The 20478-nt window shown below is 35.8% G+C and overlaps 1 protein-coding gene across 8 annotated transcripts in view; it reads right to left on the bottom strand.

Moving 5' to 3' along the window:
- Positions 1-20478, bottom strand: part of CCSER1 (coiled-coil serine rich protein 1) — a 562640-nt gene that overhangs the window by 387567 nt on the left and 154595 nt on the right. The window lies entirely within an intron of this gene.

The raw sequence follows: 20478 nt of genomic DNA, 5'->3' as shown, positions 1-20478 counted from the left end.
GGAAAATGTGACATTACTGCATATTCAGAGCATTAATTGCCTTCAGACAAAGCCTTAAAAACCATACTCCATAAAAGTGTACTCAAAATACTTCATTTTATTTGGTGGAAGGGAGTGGAATCAACAGTTGACTTCCAAGGCACCTGCAGGTTTTGGAATGCTACCCTATCTGTGCAATGTAATTTTTTGCAATTCAAAGTAATTATAACAGAAATAATCACAGAGAAAGAACAGTATGCCCAAGTCAATAGAGTCAGGACTTGCAGAGAACCATGATCAGTCTTAAACCTTTCCCAGCATGTTTGCTTTGTTACCACGTATTTCTGTGCTGTCCCCAAGAATCTCCAGCATCGCAACAATCTAGCTATTGCAACTGTTCTCATTCATTTGCCCACAGGTCCCCCATCTTCAACACGTGCAACACATTTAGCTGCCCTATCCTATGACGATAGTTACTGCTCAGTACCACTTGTTTAGAAGGCTTCTCTGGGAATCCCTTCTATCACTTGGCAAGGAATGCAGCTCTCCATCTAACTCCTATCAAGAACCAAGACAGTAGTTAAGAGAGAGCTTAAGGTTTCATATAAAATATTTTGAAATATTAAAGACAGTATATTAAACTTTACTGAAATTCTCTGTACATTGTGATAATATGAATCTCTACACTGAGATTACATTTAATCACCATCACAAATCTTAAATATTACTGCAGGATAAATATCAATGCAACAGTAAGAAATTCTGCAGTCACAACATTTTTAACCACTAGGATTTTTCCTGCACACTTAACATCAGAGCAGTGCAGTGGTTTCACACTGATGGTCATCTGAATCACACTGCTCCCTCATTCCTCCCCATCTAAAGAACTGGGGGAGAAAATACAATTGAAAACAGTTTCATCATTAGAACTGAACACTGGGGTCTCAGGATGCATCAGGATGCAGACTACAAACTGTTCATCGAAAAATGAACTGCTGTTAATTTTATTAACATTAAGTTGCCTAGTAATACCCTATTTTTTTTACTTACTTTGCAATACTACACAAATACTGAAGCAACAAAAGAAGTCAACATACTACATTACACAAGTACAGATTTAAAAGCAGTAAAATGTTTCAATAACAAAGTGAAGCTTCTTGCCCAACTGCAGATTTGACAGTGAAAAAAAAAAAAAAAGCAGTGGTTTATTTATCTTATCTGATGTTAATCTTTGTTGATATTCCCTAAGGTCAAATATATCCACATGTGCCTGTGTTTTTATATTAAATTATGATTATTGCACAGGAGATTATTTTTTTACATTACTTTCATAAGGAGAGAAAGAAAAGGCCAATTTTGATTCTCAACCACTGAAATGAATCTTCAGCAGTTTCCACCAGACTGCATACATCTCAACAAAAGCAGAATTTATACCAAGGAGTTTATCAGAGCAGGCACATGCAAGGCTGACATCTAAAAAGGCAGAAGCTATTCTTCATATGATGTATATTCTCATCATACACAGCTTCTAAATTCAAGATATATAAAGTCACAAATACCATCTTTACATTATATGTGAGTTGCACAATCACAGAATATCCTGAATTGGAAGGGATTCACAAGCACCACTGAGTCCAACTCTTGGCTCAACAAAGGACCACCCAAAATTCAGACCCGATGTCTGAACACGCTTTCCAAACTCTCCTTGAACTCTGGTAGTTTGAGGCTGTGGCCACTGCCCTCGGGAGAGTGATTCATGCCTCCCTTCAGCTCCTCTGTTCTGGGCTGAGCAAACCAAGGGGCCTCAGCTACTCCACATACACCTAGTCCTCTAGAATTCCTACATACTAAAACAATATATACACAGTTCTCCAGAGATATATCATTAAACATCACTTTTGTTAGAATGTCCTAAGGATATTTTGCCCTGCTTGGTAAAATAAATAATAATTCTGGAGAAAGGGACAACATTTGGTTATCTCTAGAATAAAATTAAGGTGTACCACTAATTAATTGTAATGACTGGAAATATTGAATTTCAGCCCAACTCTACTCTCAAAATTCTTCTGATGAACTCAGCAACTATCAGATCCTCATGCAAGAAAGAGAGAAAGCTAAAGACATTATGATATAACAACACACACTTCCTTAGCTAGGCAGAGGGCACTAAATAGCCTTAAAAAGCAGCTTTTGTAGGTATCACATATGATCTAAAAATCCTATGCAAAACTAATGAAGGTTTTATATTTTGCTATGCTTGCAATTGTGATTTCTGTTCCTCAGGTCTGTCACACTAGTACATACTAAAAACACTAATACCTTCCAAAAAGAGCATCTTAACACAACCCTTATTCTTGTTTTGTGATATAATCCATACAAGTCTCTCTTCTTTAACACTTTTAAAATAAAAGGACTACAATACTGTGAAAATTGAGATTACAACTAATATCGCTAGGCTTCAAACAGTACAAATTCACTGGATTAGGTTCAAAAAAATGCCATAATACAATTACATGGCTTCAGCTCCAGTTTAAAGTAAAATATATTTGTGTAGAGAGTGAGAATGACAACAGGTTATAAAAACAAAAACACAAGTTTAAGTCAGTAAAGTAGAAATAAGACCAAAATTCTATAATACCAATAATCCACATAATTAATATTCTAGTATACTTTTTTTTTCTCCAAATACATTTCAATACTATAAATGAAATTATACATTCATTTTCAACTATACATCATTGAAGCATCACTTCAGTTCTACTTCTGCAGTTTACTTCCAAGCATGTTGGACAAAAAAACTGGACATTTGATTAGATTGTTGTCAGTGAACCTACCCAAAACAACAATTAGTAAAACTGGTAGGTCAACCCTTCAGTAAACACGGAAAAGACAATTCTACATCTTCAGCTCCTGTACCAAATGATTTGGTACCTAAATAAATGCCTCCTATTTTATTATATTGGCCCGTGACATTAGCAGTAGATGGTGGTTGTACAGCAGTAGATGAGAAACTTTTCCACCAATATTCCATTACATTTTGTTGCCATGCAACAGGTAGTAGTAGAGGTACAATCTGACAAACAGCATCTAACATGAAAGTGCAGATAAAGCAATCATGTCTCACTGAATTCCTCCATGTGGAAAAAAAATGCACACACTGCCATCCATCGATGCTTGCTCAATGTTGAGCACAGTGAGGAAGCATCTGTAGGTAACCAGTGCAGATTTTCCCAAGCACAGCATGCAGGCTCTTCTTAATTGCTGGCAAAAACGCATGGCTAATGGTGGTAACTACATTGTAAAGTAATGTTTTATAACTGAGAATTTAGTCTACCAACAGTATCATTGTGTGTTCTGAGTGGGTTATAGTTCCCATACAAATAAACAGGATACATTACCTGAAACTGAAATGCAGTATGAAGTCTAGTAAATCAAATGATTGATAGCATATCTGTCAACTAAAGGGTTGGGATTGGATTTGTCTGTAAACTGTCAAAAATACTACATACAGATGAAGAAAAGGAAGCGTTAAACTGCAGAATGTGGGGTTTTCATCACTCTTAAACGCACCACCATGAACAACATTAACTTTTTGATACTATTTAATACTACTAAAATACTTTTTTACTTCCATTATCTAACAGAATGTAAGAGAAGTTTTCTTAGAGGGACTGCAGAAGAATTATCCATAACACTAAGGGTGCAGATTAGTTTTCATACATTTTGAGCTCAGCATGAGCAAATCTATCCCCACATTCTTTCTATATGTGGATTACAGATTATGAAATTTCAGTATAAAATCTGTGGTTTGTTCTGAGAAATCTACCTAGAACCAACTGAAAAAGAAAAAACAAAAAACTGCAATATTTGGGTTAAAAGTGCCATTGCATCAAATTAAAAGATGACACTGTATATCCTGTTAAAAGAAAAGCTGAGCATAAAACATGCTCATATAAATAAGATATGCAATCAGCAAGTTTCCAATAATGTCTTCTCACAAAATAAAATAGATATTACAGAAAGATATTAAGTTTTTTAAACATTAGCAATATCCAGTAGAGTTTTAAATGCTTATCTCAAGATGAGTTAATACAAAAGCATTGCTTCTTTGACTGATTTTCTTTACTGAGCCATTCTTTTTCAGTACATTGTTTTATTAATTTTAGAAGTCCATCGGTCCCAGAATCTACAACTCAACATTAATTGAAGTCATCTATACAATTCATTCTCAGTGTAGATGAAGCTCTAGCATTAAATATCTAACAATACCTCTTGGCTACTTAGATCTCCCTCACAATACTGTTTTTCTGCTGCTAAGGTTTCTCATTCTTACACTGTACAAAATAGAGATCATATCTGTTTTGCATTAAGACCACTACATTTAATTAAGTGTAAAAAAAGGTTTGTGCTCCATCTGTAGCTCTGCACTGGTAATTCCCATTCAGCAGAGCTACAATCTCCCATTAACAAAGTTCCTTTTACCCAAAGAACAAAGCCATGGCCAGCAGTTCAAGATAATAAAAGGTGGAGGTGAATTTAATGTGCAATGAATACAGACATTGTATTTCAGAGATTTTAACCTATGGTGTCTAAAAGACAATTGAGGATTCTGATTTAATAAAAATAATAAGAAATCATTTGATTTCAAATAAGATTTACCTTAAGGAATCCCTAAATTATCAGTTTACTTTAAAAACCAATCATTGCAAACACCACAGGATTTATAAGTATCTTTTTCTGAGAAGGTAAAGGCTTCGTCTATGATAGCTAACACATTTACAGCTTTTAAGTTTCTACTTCTGGCATCATATCAACATACAAAGATTTTGGCCTGACTTGACTTAACACTTCTGTAGCTCTCTTCCCAACACTGGCACAAAAAGTCAGCTATGGGAACATCATACTTGAGTGGCTGCAATTCATCAGTTCATGCAGAACCAAAAATACATTTTATCCAGAATTCAGGACATAACAGATAGAGATAAGGATAAATAAAGAGATTTGGCATATAGGTAAGAGGTCTAGTTTATTTTTTTCTTTTTTAAATATTTCCACCTGCCTGTTATCAGCATATATATTAAAATTTCTATTGTGTTTTGTTTTAATTACTTTTGCCCAATTAGTTGTGATTTGGATTTGTTTTAATAACTGCAATTGAAGAAAGAGGTTTTTTTGAAATATAATGATAAGAAGGGAAGAGCAAAGTCCATTAGTCATTTCACCTTGTATTTTATCAGTTCCAACTCTGACAGGGATGCACTCTTACAAAATCCCACTTCTTTCTAAACATTCACTGTAGCAAGCTAAATCCTCTACATCCCTTTTCTGCATCTCAAAAATGCTCTGGTATATTTCACCTCAAAGTAAAACTTCCCTCACTGCTCGAAGATTTCTGTGGCATGCTAAAGTGCAATGATCAAGGTTTGGATTGGACATAAGGTCACACTTGCCTGGCAAAATTCTACAGATGCAAAGCAACCATTTCCTTCAACTAGAAAGCCAGGAGTAATTCCCTTGTTTTTCAGAAGGCAATTCAAGATCTTTATCACAAGCAGCTAGGATCCAGATAAAGCACTCCCATTTGGAAGAAGTCAGATCTTAAGTATCCGATAACTAATACTTAGTTGCAGCTCCATTACAATGAAAGACTTCAGTCTCCCCTACCGAAATCACTATGGATAGCAAATGGATTTATAAGCATCATTAATATCTAAAGTGAATATTAAATGTACATGTAATGAGGGACAGAAAAGGTAAGATATCACCAAATCTCCTTTTAATGACTGAAATCGCACAAGAGATTCTTCTGCTCTACAATCTTTGCCTCAGAAGAAAGAAATTGCTTAAATTATTCAGAATGAAAATCACGTCTGTTCTTTGCAAGGACACAACCTTCACCTCATAATTACAGTTTTGCCTGTTGTCTCCTTCCATTGGAAAGTTGAAAATTCTGACTAGTTCTGTTGAAATGAGAATTCTTTTATCTTTAATTTCTATTTCACTTTTTGTTGTCAGTATGTTAAATATTGCTATACAAAAATATTTACATTTCACAGACCTTTATCATCTCAGTTTGCTTTTCTGAATGAAAGTACACTGGATAAAACAGCCACAAAGGCTTATGCACAGGCTTAAATTTCAATGGACCAGTAATTTGCTTAAATTTGAACAAGCATGCAGATCTTCATAGCATAGTATTTGAATTTTATAAACATATTAACTTCGCTATGACACTTGCTAACTTCAGATAAAAGTACATTTATGTTAACTCATTTTCTGTTAAAGTCAAAGCATGAAAATGTATGCATTTGAAGCATTGAAAAACACCACAAATACCTCAATTTTACAAGACCACGTGCATGTAAGAACAGACACTTTCTAGTAGATGTTGGTAGTCAGATAAGTGGCCTCGGGCAGTACAAATTACTGGGCAAAAGAACTTGGCATAATACAAGATTCGATGTTTTATCTTTAAATAAGCAGACTTTTGAGTGTTGGGAAATTAAAGTCCACAAAGCAAATCTCAACTGTTAAAACTGCTTTAGTTAACTCCACTGTACTTTCATTAATATAAGAAAGGGGGGCGGGGGGGAAGATAAGTCTTTTAAAGACAAAATTACAGTTGCCACATTTTCTATTTATTGAACTGTATAACTTTTGGTCCTAAGTTACTGTTCTTAGCTAGCTTAGTTCATCACTATCTTGAAAAATCAGAAACCTTAGGATATACATCATTTTCAGTCAAATTTTTCCTAAACATCTTGACTGCTTCAGGGTTTTCTTTTACTTTTATTTTGGCAGATGAATGAATCCTTTATGATCTACATTTTAAAAAATACAGACTTCAACCAATACGTGATGTGCTCATAAAGGCACCAGTATGCATCCAAGGTGACAGATCTTTAGAACAAACATGAATTTTTCATAGGTGTGCTTGAATGAACAAGTTTATCCCTGTGTCATCAATATACAATGGGATTCATAACCCCAAGAAACCTGAGGAGTAGACAGCAAGACAGCAAACTTGCTTTCTGCTCATCAGCATTCACAGAATAGACAAGGCTGAAGTGCATATTTTCCAGCAGTGGTCCTGATCACAAAACACTTATGCCTGCTAGAAAGAACTGTCCTAATGTAAGCAAATACAGATTCAAGATTAGATGTCTCACCAAATGTAGCAGCTGTATTAGTCTGTAGATAACCCTTCTTGTAACAAAAACATGATTGAACAGAGATAAGCATGCATTCTTACACTGAAGCTTTATCCCTCCAATGTCACTAAAAAAAAAAAAAAAAAAAAAAAAAACACTAAAATCTTAAGAAGGAGGGTTATGAAGTCAAAGAAAAAAGATATAGATTTTAAAAGAAAAAACAAAAAAAAAACAAAAACAAAAAAAAACCCTCGGAAATAATGAAATATTTCAATTTTTTTAAAAAAATGTTTAAAATAGTTCATCTACTATCTTTCACAGGTAACTTCTTAGTAGTAAATATTCACTCATGCCAACAGTACTATGCAAACATAACTCCCATCAAGTCAGGCAGCATTTCATTCAAGATGAAATGTTTTTTGGTAACACTAATGAGTAAACATAAAAATGCTAAGTTTTCTGTTGTCTCTAGGCTCCAGTGAAGGCTGCCTAGTAGCTATTTTAGGTTTCTTGTCATGGCACTGTATTGAACCACTGACACCTACAGGCATAGCTGCATATATTAATTCTTTGAGAAATATCTCTGTGGTTCACTGTTATGAAGCAGGACATCCCCAAGGATAAGCCATGGGATTGCCTTGGACAAGCTGATTTGTTTGCAAAGTGCATAAGAATCCAGTGTGTATTGCACAAGTATCCGATTTCATCTGATACACTCTAGGGTATTTAATTTTTTCTGCATTACAAAGAGCTCTTTAAGCCTATGTCATTAGTCTGTTTTTATTCTGGTGCAAGGAAAATGTAGGCAACACTACTGATTCTTATGAACCTCACTGAGTGTCAGTTAAAAACCTCTGGAGATACGTTGCCTATATGTATTTCCCAATATATTGGAAATCCTGCCTGTAAATCATTTGGAGGAAGAGCTAATAAGAGTTTAATAATTTGCACAGGATAAAAGAGAAATGTGATGCATTACAGTAATATACTAACTTGTAGACACTGCTGATTGCTTTGCTTATTTACTAATAACTTAATCGTTATAAGTAATAAGGAAGATATATTTTGAAAAGAGATTTAGAAAGTGTTTGATCTCTCTGGAAAATTAGTTCCTTCACCCAAATTAGGCTAACTTTATGCAAACTGGAGCATAGGAAGTTAAATCTGACCACCACACAAGTACTTGTGCAAAAATCATAGATCTATATTTTTAAGATAAAATAAATATTCTATGTTGCTGGTCCTTGAAGAACAACTCTTCCAGACCTTCCACAGAAGCTCCAAGCATAGCCAGTGCTAGTGAAAACAATGCACAAAAATAAACTGTCTGAAAAACCTGTTTTGTCCTGTGCTTACTCTGCAAAAATCACTTAAGAAAACAGGTGAAGGTGACAAATCAGGACAATGGCATCTACAAGACTAATAGATGCAAGCTTCTCTTATTTAATCTAAAAGAATTAAGTCATTTTATGATATACTGACTGTCCAAATCACTGGAGTACCCATAACCCCATGTATGAATCCTTCACAATGGCTAAGTTCAAATTACTTGCTCCAGTTCAGACAAGAAAAGTGAACTATATAAATGTACTCATTATGTTATCATGCTGAATGTTGGACTTCTTGTCTTTTAGTTATTAGCAATGTACTGAGGTCATCTTTGAAGCAGCTGACAGTAAGTGAAGAAAAATGTTTGTTTTCTGTCAAAGCTAGAAAAGGACATACACCAGGAAAAGCTGTCTATTCCTCCTAGATCTGCACAGACAGACTGAGCAATGCCTGCATTTGCTTTGCTTTCTTGCTACCAGCTATACTGCCACCCTAGATGAAAGGAAAGAAGGTTCAAGTAAGGAAATATTTAAAACAGATAATGCTGGCAATTGGTGGAAATTTGAGAAAGGTTCACAAAGGACTTCTAAGGAGAACAATACAAAACCAATAATAAAACTGACCACCTTCAGAGACCTCAAATCTTCAGAGAAGGGTGTCAAGGTCAGAGAATATTTGGAAAGCTGTGAACTGGTCAGTCACTGAGCTAATTCAACTCCCTAGTAGTTCCCTATTTGTCCACTCTTGACAGGAGTTTCTAGTTTGTCTGAGAAATATAAGTTTACACTAAAGAAAAACATTTTCTTTCTCCAAAATGCAAAACCCAGAAGGTTTCAGCTCACAACACTGTGCCTGAAAGATACAAAACACTTCCTTGCTTTTTATGACAGCATGTAATACACACAAGCACAGGAAAGATCCTAAGCAAGTAGAAATGGATTTGGAACTCAAGACTTTACTCATGACTGAACACATACAGAGAGAGTGGGAATTAATTAAAATAATAATAAAAGAGCACTTTTCACAACAAGGAATCCTCCCTTCTTCTCATATACAAGTGTGAAAAATGCTGCATGTCAATCTCATAAGATTGACATACCAAAATATAGCATCTAACATGAAAGAGTTAATATTTTACATAGATCTTTAACACTCCTGAACATACATTTCTTAACTTCTTTCAGCATTAAAAATAAACACACTGTATGGTATTTCACATTGACAGGTATGTACTTCCATTCCAAAAGAACATAAAGAATATTAGATGACATTGTTAAAAAAGCTAATTTAACTGCTGGTTAACTCTAGCTTGAAAGAGGCATACAGAAACAACACACAATTGTTCAACATATAGTTAAAATAATAGTGGATAATACATCATCCAGACAGTTGCTTTGAGAAGACATGAAAGAACATTCTCCTCTTAAAATTTAAAGTTCTATCATGAATGTAAATGTGCTAATTAGCTCCAGCTAATTTCTCTAATTCCTAGTGATTAAATTTCAGTTCCTAACTCTTGCAGACTGTACTTGTATCAGTATAGGGCTCAACGTTACTGATTACCAAGCTTTTCTATAATCTTTTTCCATTCAACAGAAAAACAAAAAACACACACACAAAAAAAAAAAAAACCACCTCCTTTTTAGATTTATGATAAGAAACACTCTTAAATACTTTAATATCTGCAGCACTGCAAGCTTGATGCTGTAACTATTCACTCTGATACTCTTTCTTTAAACAAATGCCAGAATTAAGGTATAACAACAATGCGAAGGACGAGAAAGATAATAAAAATAACAAGGTAAACACAAGCACCAGATCTGTGTTCAAGAAACATTTGTATGTTGTACTGAGGGATATGGTTTGGTGGAAAATATTGGTGATAGGTAGACAGTTGGACTGGATGATTGTGGAAGTATTTTCCAATCTTTGTGATTCTATGATTTACAAACAGTAAGCATGATATTCATAACATGACTGCACAATCCTATCTTGAAAACACTCAAGCTTCACCAAAACACAAAATCGATAGTTTTTCCATATTTCTTCTTCCCCCAGCTTGTACATACATTATTTCCATAATGTAAATTGAAAAGTATGCCAAAGAAAGTGTGGAACTACAGTACAGATGCCCTGATCTAAGATTTACAATATTGGATTAGATGTTTTGGAAATGTCCCCAGAAATAAAATAATTCATCCATATTGCTTTTTCATTCTTTAATCCTCTTTGCAAAGTGCTTTGTGCTACACAACTCAAAATCCCTAATGTCAGTAATGAGTAGCAATAGAGTGAGGGAAGCAGGAAGACAGAACAAAAAATAAAATTAAAAAAAAAAGCTATCATATTGAAAAGAGACATTTAAAAGCTTTTGGTTGAAACATTTCATGTTATTTAATCTTTTTCTTGGAATCCTTTCATAGCTTATTTAAATATGAACCCAATTTCTCTTGTATACACATAGTGGTTTGCATTGCTGAAAGACCTTTAACTGTCCACACAGTGACTGAAATCACTCTATTACATGTATTTAATTGTTGCTTTTTCAAATATAATCTATTAAGACATTGTACAATTTGTACATCCGGTAAAAAAGTGTGTGGTATGACAGAGTTAAATGAACATTGCCATATTTTCAGGTAAACACACTCTATAAGCTTGCTGTACAAACAAATAGATAGGTACACAGATAGGTAGTTTTGCCAAGACTGCAGGTAATAAGCATGAATGATTAACACACAGGAAAGTTTACTTCAAAGCTACATCTCTTCTTTTTCCCCTGCCTGTGCTTCCCTCTGTTTTTACCTTATTTCCCAAATTAATTTTATTTTTTTAACTGCATTTCTTCTCATCTTGCTAATGCCAGGAATCCTCCTGGGATCTGGGGGATTTACTGAACAGAAGAAACATCTGATATTGGAACAAAGCAAACAAACAAACGAACAAAAAAAAAAAGCAACAGAGAGAACTGAAGTTTAACTTGCAACCCATGTCATACTTTGAAAAACAATCTCTTCTGTCTAATATATTCATGCTTCTTTTTAGTCAGATAGCTTAATTTGCACAGGTCATAACATGGAGCTCTGTGAGAATTACACAAGTCTGTAAATGATTTAACCCCGCTGCACTACTGCAGTGCCCAACATGACAGCTAGAACAAATGCAGATAAATATTTACATCTTGCTAATACTTCTAGATATACTTAACTAAGCAGTTCAGCACAGAAGGAAGTAGTTATGATACAAGCATAGCTCTCTCTCCCAGTTCTCTGTTTTGGGGTCATTTAACAAAGCTGTACACAAGTTCATGTTGTACATTGCTGTGGTGGAAGCTCTAAATCAGGATTATAAATAGGTGGAAATATTTGTAAAACATTGTGCTAAGTATTTAATCAATATTTTAGCAGCAGCAAATAGTTTTGATTTGCAACAAAAGCTATGTACTACTCCATTGCAAAGTTACAATCTTTCTTTGAGCCAAAAGAAAAATGAACCTGGTGTGGGTAACACATGAAATACTCTTACAGGTATGGTATGGGAAAGAAAAAAAAAAAAAGAGAGAGAAGAAAAAAAAAAAAAACTTCCCTCACAAATTTCAGTGAAACGTTCTACAGTAGCTACTGTAGCTACTGCTGCTAAAAAAGAAGCCTGGCCAGAGAAGTTCCTAGCGCAACCCAGCAGCATCCTGATCCTAGACCACACAAGGAAGAGCTTGCATCTCTTTCATATACATATAAATTTTGCAGCATTCTTCTATCTTACATTAAATGTTGCTGAGTACAATAATTTAGTTTTATAACATTATTTCAATAAAGTTGCAAATTTCTCTCTCAAAAGAACAAAGTGCACCAACACTGCTGTATCCTAATGTGTTAATGCAGTATTCCTTCAATTTTACCCCTTCTGCCTCCTTCCTGCCATGTCCTAGCTTTCCTTCTTTATGCTATAGGTGCCTTATCTCACAAATGCTGGTAGAAAAAATTGCTGGAGGAAAAAAAGCAGCAACATTATCACTTCACCTTTCTACTTACAGCCATCCACCTCCGCAAGTCAGTAAATCCGTGCAAGTAAATCACAATGTACTTGATTCTCAATGTGAACATATATAGAGTTACTAAAATCCATCCTCCCAGAGCTACTCAGAAGTACATTGAAAATGTAACTACAGAAACAAGGGTGATATTGTCTCCATAGCTTCATTATCCCCAGGAAAGAAAAAAGAATGATAGAAACAATTAAACAAAGGAGCTGGAGGCAACAGTAAGAAAGTTTTCTTAAAATTGTTTCTACGCTTTCTCTAATACCTCTTTTCACTGCAAGAAGAAATCTTGCTCTTTAGGTTATACACACTTCAGTTGCATCTCTCCTCATCTAGTTTTGCAAATTCAAATGTGAAATCCCACTGATGGTATGCTATGCTAAAGATAGCATGGTCACATCTTCCCTCCCTATACAGGCATGATCCAACAGCAGTTATGCACACTTTCCATGCAATTCACATGTAATTAATTCCTTCTACATTACCACTGCAAATCTACCTAGATGTCTCGGACATCCCTCCTCTTTCCCCCTATCTTGCAGTGTGAATAAGAAATTACCAAGATATTCTGTTCTTTGCTATGCTTCAGAGACATTATCAAATTACAGTGAAAGTGAAACAAATACATTCCCGATCAGTAATCTATTTATTTTTTTCCCCTGGTTTTAATCTACAGCACATTTGTCTAGCCAAATTAAGTACTTCAGTCTTAGCACTGCATGTACAAACATATTTCCGTCATATTTGTTTCCCATTTTATGATGCTTTAATTGTTCACAAGTAATAACATAGCTGATTAATTTTTCTATTTGAGCTGCAATTATGCTTTGAAATCTAATTTGTAAGAACTAGGGATTAACTTTAATACAAACACCACAGACTTCTAAATTACAAAGCAAATTATCCTCTTGGTCCCTTCTCCCCCCCATTACTCCCTCAGAACACCTCAAACTGATATTTCTGCTGCAGTAAAGCATAGGCCCAAGCCTGCCTTAAACTCCCAGCAAGATGATAAAACTCACACAATCACTGCTTGTGGCTCAAACACAACTTTAATTACAGCTTAACAACAGCAGATGCCTTTACATGCCAGAAAGTAAAATTCTGTTTCTGGAAAATTTATCAAATATCAATTGATTTTATCAATAACAATTGATTTTGTGCAAGCTTGAATCAAGCAATATTTCTGCCCCATTTTTACAGACATAAATTCTGTAGGCTCTTTAAGTTTCGGCTCTTAAAGTTTCGGCATGCATGTGACTATGTGAATAGTCACAGCTGGCACTTCACTCATTCTCCCACCGGAGTTAAATAGGCATTTGTCTGGATTACTCAGTTCTGTATTTTAAAAACATATTCCTCTGGTGAAATCTCACAATGATTGTAAATTCTCATTAGGCAAAACTGGGCATCAAGTTTAACCATGTGTGGGTTGAGCTGCCTTCACAATTGCTGTAGAATGGCACATGAATTGATTACTGAAACACATGTCCTTTCCAGGATTTCAGTAGTTGCCACATAAGATAATGGAGAGCACCACAATTTATAGAAACAATGTTTTTTAAGCAACATGTGCTACAATTTAGAAAAGCAATGCTTTATATGTGGATCTCCAGATAAGATAGCAGGCACCCACTCACCTGGTCCTGTTCGAGCAGCTCAGCCTCCTAGAGCCTCTCAACCATTTCCGATTGCAGTGCCTACAGCAATATCTTTTTCAAGGAGTCAGGTAGGATTAAGGACTCCTAATACACACACACAACCATTCAAATATCATCACACAATAAAAAGCTCAAAATTCAAATTCAAACAAATTTCATGTCTAGTCATAACTATGTGTTAAAACATATATACTGACAATATTTTGCAATGAATACTCAAGAACATTCACTTAGACAAGTCATTCATATTCCCACTGCATGTTTCAACACAACGAAGCCCAAGCCAGTTGTACATATTTTTTATTTCGCACATTAAAGGATAATTTACTAAAAAGCATCCTTTCTGTGAGTTAATGATATTTGGTACAGCACACCACCACTGTTTTCCAATTTAAGTCTGTACATCTCTCCTCCAAAGAGACCAGGTGTTGGTTGCTGTGTTTGAGTCAATTCAGTCTGACTCATAATTTTCATCAATTTAAATATAGCGGAATATTGTAAGCATTATGGTACAACACATTTTCCTTTTCTGAACCAAATGTACATTGAGCACTTGCCTTTATCTATGTATCTGGGGTGACAGTTGGCATTGTTTCAATTCAGATATCTAATTAAATGCTTCAGAATTACTGATTTTGATGTTTTTTATTTTGGTACGTTTCTGGAGTCACAGTATGAGAAAATCACATGACTAAAAATATGGCAGAAATGTTCAGTAGAGAAAATGATGATTCACAGAAAATGAAGAAAACAATGCATGAGAATGCACTGACTTTGATTTAAATTGAGTAAAAATGAGTAAAAATATTAATTTAGGTTTGAGGCACAGATGGATGATCCTACTCTGAAAGACATTCTTACTAGCGACATGGTTAGAAAAAGAGTAACATTACAGAATTAGAAATGCATATAATTTTAGGGATGTGGATTGAACAGAACCATCTTTTACTGTTGCTTGAAGCTAAACCAGAGTCATTTTCTAAATTTAACTGCAGTTTACGGAGCAAGTCTTCATTGCATTGACTTCAGGTATCACTAAGAAATTAAAGACATTGATGCAATTATGTTGTCCATTTCTAGCTGATGAAGCAGGGGAAAGTTGTATTCCACATGGCCATAATTGCATTATGCCCAGTTTGCATGGTTAACTACTTAAGTCAACTTCAGTTGCACCCTCTGCCAATATAAACTATTCTAACCATTTAGTCTTCAAAAGTTTGATATATTTTGAACTCAGACAAATCATCCTTCAGCAGTTATCTTTACACATCTTCATTTCCTTAATTTTCTTTAATTAACTACACAATGATACAATATGACAGCCTTATTTTGAAGCAAGAACAATTATTCCAACAGGGAAATACTGTAGCATTCTTGACCCTTCATGCTTTGATTCAATTATGCAACCTAATTAATGTCCCACACCTTCAGCTCTTCAAGAAATACTATGAAGCACAGTCATATACCATCTGAGCACTTGTACAGGCAACCCTTAGAGATTCCCTCTCCTTGGGCATCTCCAATAACTGTGTCCTGGTTTATGTGTTTTGTTGTAAATCAATTATCTAGATTTCTTTTCTGCCAGTCTTTCTTATGAATAGCTGGTTACTGTGACTGACAAGAAACATAAAAACACTCTACAATCAGATACATAATTTCTGCCTTATTTGCTTTGCTGCACCATCTTATTTTCTTTGTACAACCATCAGCATTTTTGCAAATGTACAAAATTCATTTTCCTACTGTCAGAGGCAGGACACTGAGAAAACAATAGAAATAATAGAATTTGGTGTGTTATTGTTTGTTTGTTAAAGCAAGCAAATGGAGGTTACCAATCTGAGCAGCCTACTGAAGACATTCGTGTGGCTGCTTTATGGAATAGCAGAAAATAAAAGAAGACTAAATATTCTGTATTTCCTATTTTCTGAAATGTTTTCCATTCTAGAAATGAGTATATGAATAGAGTGAAATAACTCACTTTCCTATTATGTGCAAAAAGCACATAATATACACTGATGTACATTGAATCTATGGAACTGTTGTGTCCATGAGCTATAGTTTGTTTTTCCCTCTGCTCTACTGCAGAGAAAAGAGGAATTGGAATAATCAAAAAATGAATTCTTAATCAAATATAACAGCTTAATGGTGCCTCTTAAATAAAAAGTTCATTTATTGTCTATCACATTGATTACATTTTTATTATCAATTTGTTCCATAGTGAAAATACTCAGTTATATATTTATTATATGCTTTTCTTTCTAGTATAAAAACTAAAGGTTCAAAAATCTAGCAGAAAATACTATTCCAAGAAATATTTACCTTTTTCAAAAGGAAACTAGTATTTCACGAAGCCTAACTTTAACAAAGGAAAGCAACAACTATTACTGTGAAAAAAATGGAGTTCATCCCCCATTTCTTAACTGGGATATATATAAATCTTCTGAGTTAAGAGGCACATTAACATACAGAACTCATCTGTTCACTAAGGCCCCCAGGAAAGTCATAGACTCTACCTTACTTCAGGAGGTTCCTTCCCAGACACATCTACTATGATTTCCAGTCTCTACAGAGGGTCTGGCACATGAGCAAGAGACAGGCAGCACTTAGACTAAGGAGGACAAAAGGAGGAAACAGCACTGAAGTTTCTTGTATTTTTAGATTTCCATCTACAATGAGAAAAAGCTGCACAACCAACAGCAAAGGACAGGGTGCTGCAGGGTACCATGAGGATCACAAGTGCCAGGGAGGAGAGATGGCTGAGCTCCACCACACTGCTGTGCATGGTGACAAAAAGCAAAGAAGAGAGGAAAGTGGCTCATGAAAGGAATGAATGAGAACACAGAGCAAAGGAGAGATTGTCATGTGCACAACCCACCCATCAGACCTGAGCCCACAGGAGACAGGCCCACCTGGTTCCCCAAGAAGGATCTCCAGCACCCACATACAAGAAGCAATTTTTGGAAAGTATTTGGCCCTTACAGAAATATATTTGATTCCTATCAGTTCAGGAAGTGATTTTGCTGACATGTGACGACTGACAATTTAAGCATATTGCAGTACAAACTCTTTACCCAATTTTGAAGGACTTGCTTTGAAGAAATTGATATAAATTGTATCCACTCTACCTTTTATGTATTGCTTAAATGCTATGCTAAGGATACTGCAATTCAACTGATTTGTCTTTTACTGCTTTTCAACTGAGTTGGAACCACAGCTTTCAAATCAATATATTTCCAGAACAACAACAGGCATGCATATACCATCACTATTACGCAAGGAATGACGCACACTTTCAGTGTGGATCATCACAATTGTCTTGGAAACTGAAATGGTTCAATCATCTTTTATCGGATTGTCTAAACGAGTCTAAAAAGCATTCATTTTACACATTACCTAAACAAGCCTGCTTGAAAAGACTGTCAAACCAGATACAAACCTTGCAGTGGGGTACAACAACCTGACATTAGAGCATCACTCTTCATGTCATGCTAAGGGGCAGAAAAAAGAACAGTCACGTCAAGGGGAAAAAATTCTTCCCTGAAATTTATCTATATACCATACACATAAAAGATGGAGGGAGAGGAAAAGGAAAAGAAAACCTGCAAGTGAAAGAAATAGTATTTCCACTATCAGTGGAGGGGACATACTGCTGCAGTGTCTACTGCTAAAATGCACCAGCCCCCACCTCGCTGTGCTCACACCCACTGTTAGGGCTCCACAAATATTCACCAAATATGAATTAATGTTAATTGGGTGCAGTGTTTTCTGCATGGAGGAATTCAGTGACACACCTTTGCTCCATACACACTCCCAAGTCAGATGACATTTGTCAGACTGCCCCCTCTGCTGCTATCTGTTTCATAGCAACAACACGTTGGAAGGAAGGTTCAACCTCTACTGCCATACCACCAACACCTGTCCCTGATATCATCGGCTAAAATAATCTCAAAATCACAAAATCACAGAATGGCCCAGGTTGGTCCAACTCCCCTGCCAGGCAGGGCCACCAACCTCCCCATTTGCAAGACCAGGTTGCCCAGGACCCCATCCAACCTGGCCTTGTACACCTCCAGGGATGAGGCATCCACAGCCTCTCTGGGCAGCCTGTTCCCACAACTCACCACTATCATAGTAAAGAACTTCCCCATAACATCCAACCTAAACCTTCCCTCCTTCAACTTAAAACAATTTGCCCTTGTCCTGCTGTTATCCACCCTTTCAAAGAGTTTACTCCCTCATGTTTATAGGTTCCCTTCAGGTACCGAAAGACTGCAGCTAGATTACCCCACAGCCTTTTCTCCAGGCTGAGCAAGCCCAGCTCTCTCAGCCTATCCTCACAGGGGAGCTGCTCCAGCCCCCTGATCATATTCGTGGCCCTCCTCTGGACCCTCTCCAACTGCTCTCTGTCTTTCTTGTACTGGGGGCTACATACCTGGGCACAGTGCTCCAGATGGGGCTTTACAAGAGCAGAGTAGAGAGGGACATGCATACAGTTCCACTAAGGTTTACACAGTATGATTGTTTTTAATTATTTGCAGCTGTTTATTATCTGATTTTCATTGATTTTACTTTTTGTGTCTTGGATTATAGATTGCTTCTTTATGTAGTTTCAAAAAGCATTTTGACATAGTGTGTCCAAGACCCTAAAGCTCAGCAACATTTGCTCATTCCTAGAGAAGCTGACCACTGCTTGACCCTGTGTGATATTCAGTTTTGGGACATGCAAATCATAACCACTGTGATACACAAGCAAAAGTAAGCATAATAATGAAAGCATAAAGTTTATTAGGTCATTTCAGTAAGGTAATTGCAAACACAACTAATTACAATTCATCTGTGCAGGTCAGATCTGTGCAGGGACACTGCACTGTTAAGAGAATTCAATGCGTGTCGAGGGTTTCTGATGTCTACATGTGGAGAGAAACAGTCAGTATTTGGATATTTAAACACAGAAACTGGAATCCGACTTACTTCAATTATAAGCAGATATGGGGACAAGGATCTACATGTAAAAAGCATAAGGTGACAAGACAGAAATAAATGGGACACTGCTGCTTCACAGCACTTGTTATCTCCTTGAAGCTATAGCTTTCTTCACCCTACAGTCCTACAGTTACACTGAATGTTTAGAGAAAGTTTACTAACTCCTATTAAAACATGTAAAACTTTTCCAGAAAGATGTCTGTTTCATTTCTAATATAATTGTAAGAGGTGTTGGTTTAAACATGGCAATACTGTTCTGCCATTTCATGTGTATATGTATATATTAAAACTTTTTCTTTTTTTTTTTTTTAAATGAAAGAACTCCAGTGCTTCAAGTTATATTTTCAGAAGTGCAAATTGTAGCAGAGGTCGCAGCACGTTTCTTAGATGTCTGAGTGTATGATAAAAGTCTAATAACTTAAAGGTTATCATCAGTCAGGTTGTAAATAATGAAATAATAAGTAAAAAACATAAAATATATTAATCTACTTTGTTAATATCATTTGGCAAAGGGGAGAAGGAGGTGATAACATAAAAGTCTCAAGTACTCACTAAACTCATATAGGACTTTCCTTTGAATTCATAAGGGATTATGAAATGCTGAGACTGGTGATAGTGGAGGAAAAAAGTCAATAAAATAACAGTGGAGGCTTACTTTTTAATGGAAATGAGGCAAAAGTATACTATATTGTTTGCATTAACCACAGAAGTCTGTATTTCAGAATAGTTATTCTGCAGCCTATTGCTTTCCCTATCCCTTAGTAATCAGAAAGCCATATAACAAAAACATTCCATCAAATAGATGCTAAGGGTATTTCAGACATTACTTCACATTTAGGTGACAATGTACACTGTTATTTTTTTAAATACAGGTAGTCTAGGAAGAAATGGTTCTATCACCAGGATGAAAGGAAGGCCACAATAAGATACTGATTTAGTCCACAGACCTGTACAAAGACACAGACCTAGCACCAAGACAGGTAATGGTACACTGGGAAAAGAGACTTCACACCTCCCATTAAAGACACTGTATAACTAGTAACAGATGCAACAGTTTCAATCTGATCCAAAAGTTTCATGTCTAATATCTAAGTCACAGAATTTTTGATGGTGTGTTTTGTTTTGTTTTTTCCAGTGTCCAGCTTTGTATTCATCAGGATCTCCAGGACCTTCTCTGCAGGGTAGCTCTCAAGGGAGTTCTTCCCCCAGCTTGTATGAATACCTGAGATTGCCCTGAACGAAGCACAACACCTTGCACTTGGCCCTGTTAAACCTCAATAGGTTCTCACGTGGCCACTTCTCAAGCCTGTCCAGGTCCCTCTGGATGGTGCCCCTT

The sequence above is a fragment of the Coturnix japonica genome, chromosome 4 (assembly GCF_054131305.1).
Source record: "Coturnix japonica strain WE chromosome 4, WE-NBRP24, whole genome shotgun sequence".
Taxonomy (NCBI): domain Eukaryota; kingdom Metazoa; phylum Chordata; class Aves; order Galliformes; family Phasianidae; genus Coturnix; species Coturnix japonica.
Note: the sequence above shows the minus strand (reverse complement) of the source record. Positions and strands in the feature narration are given on the sequence as shown.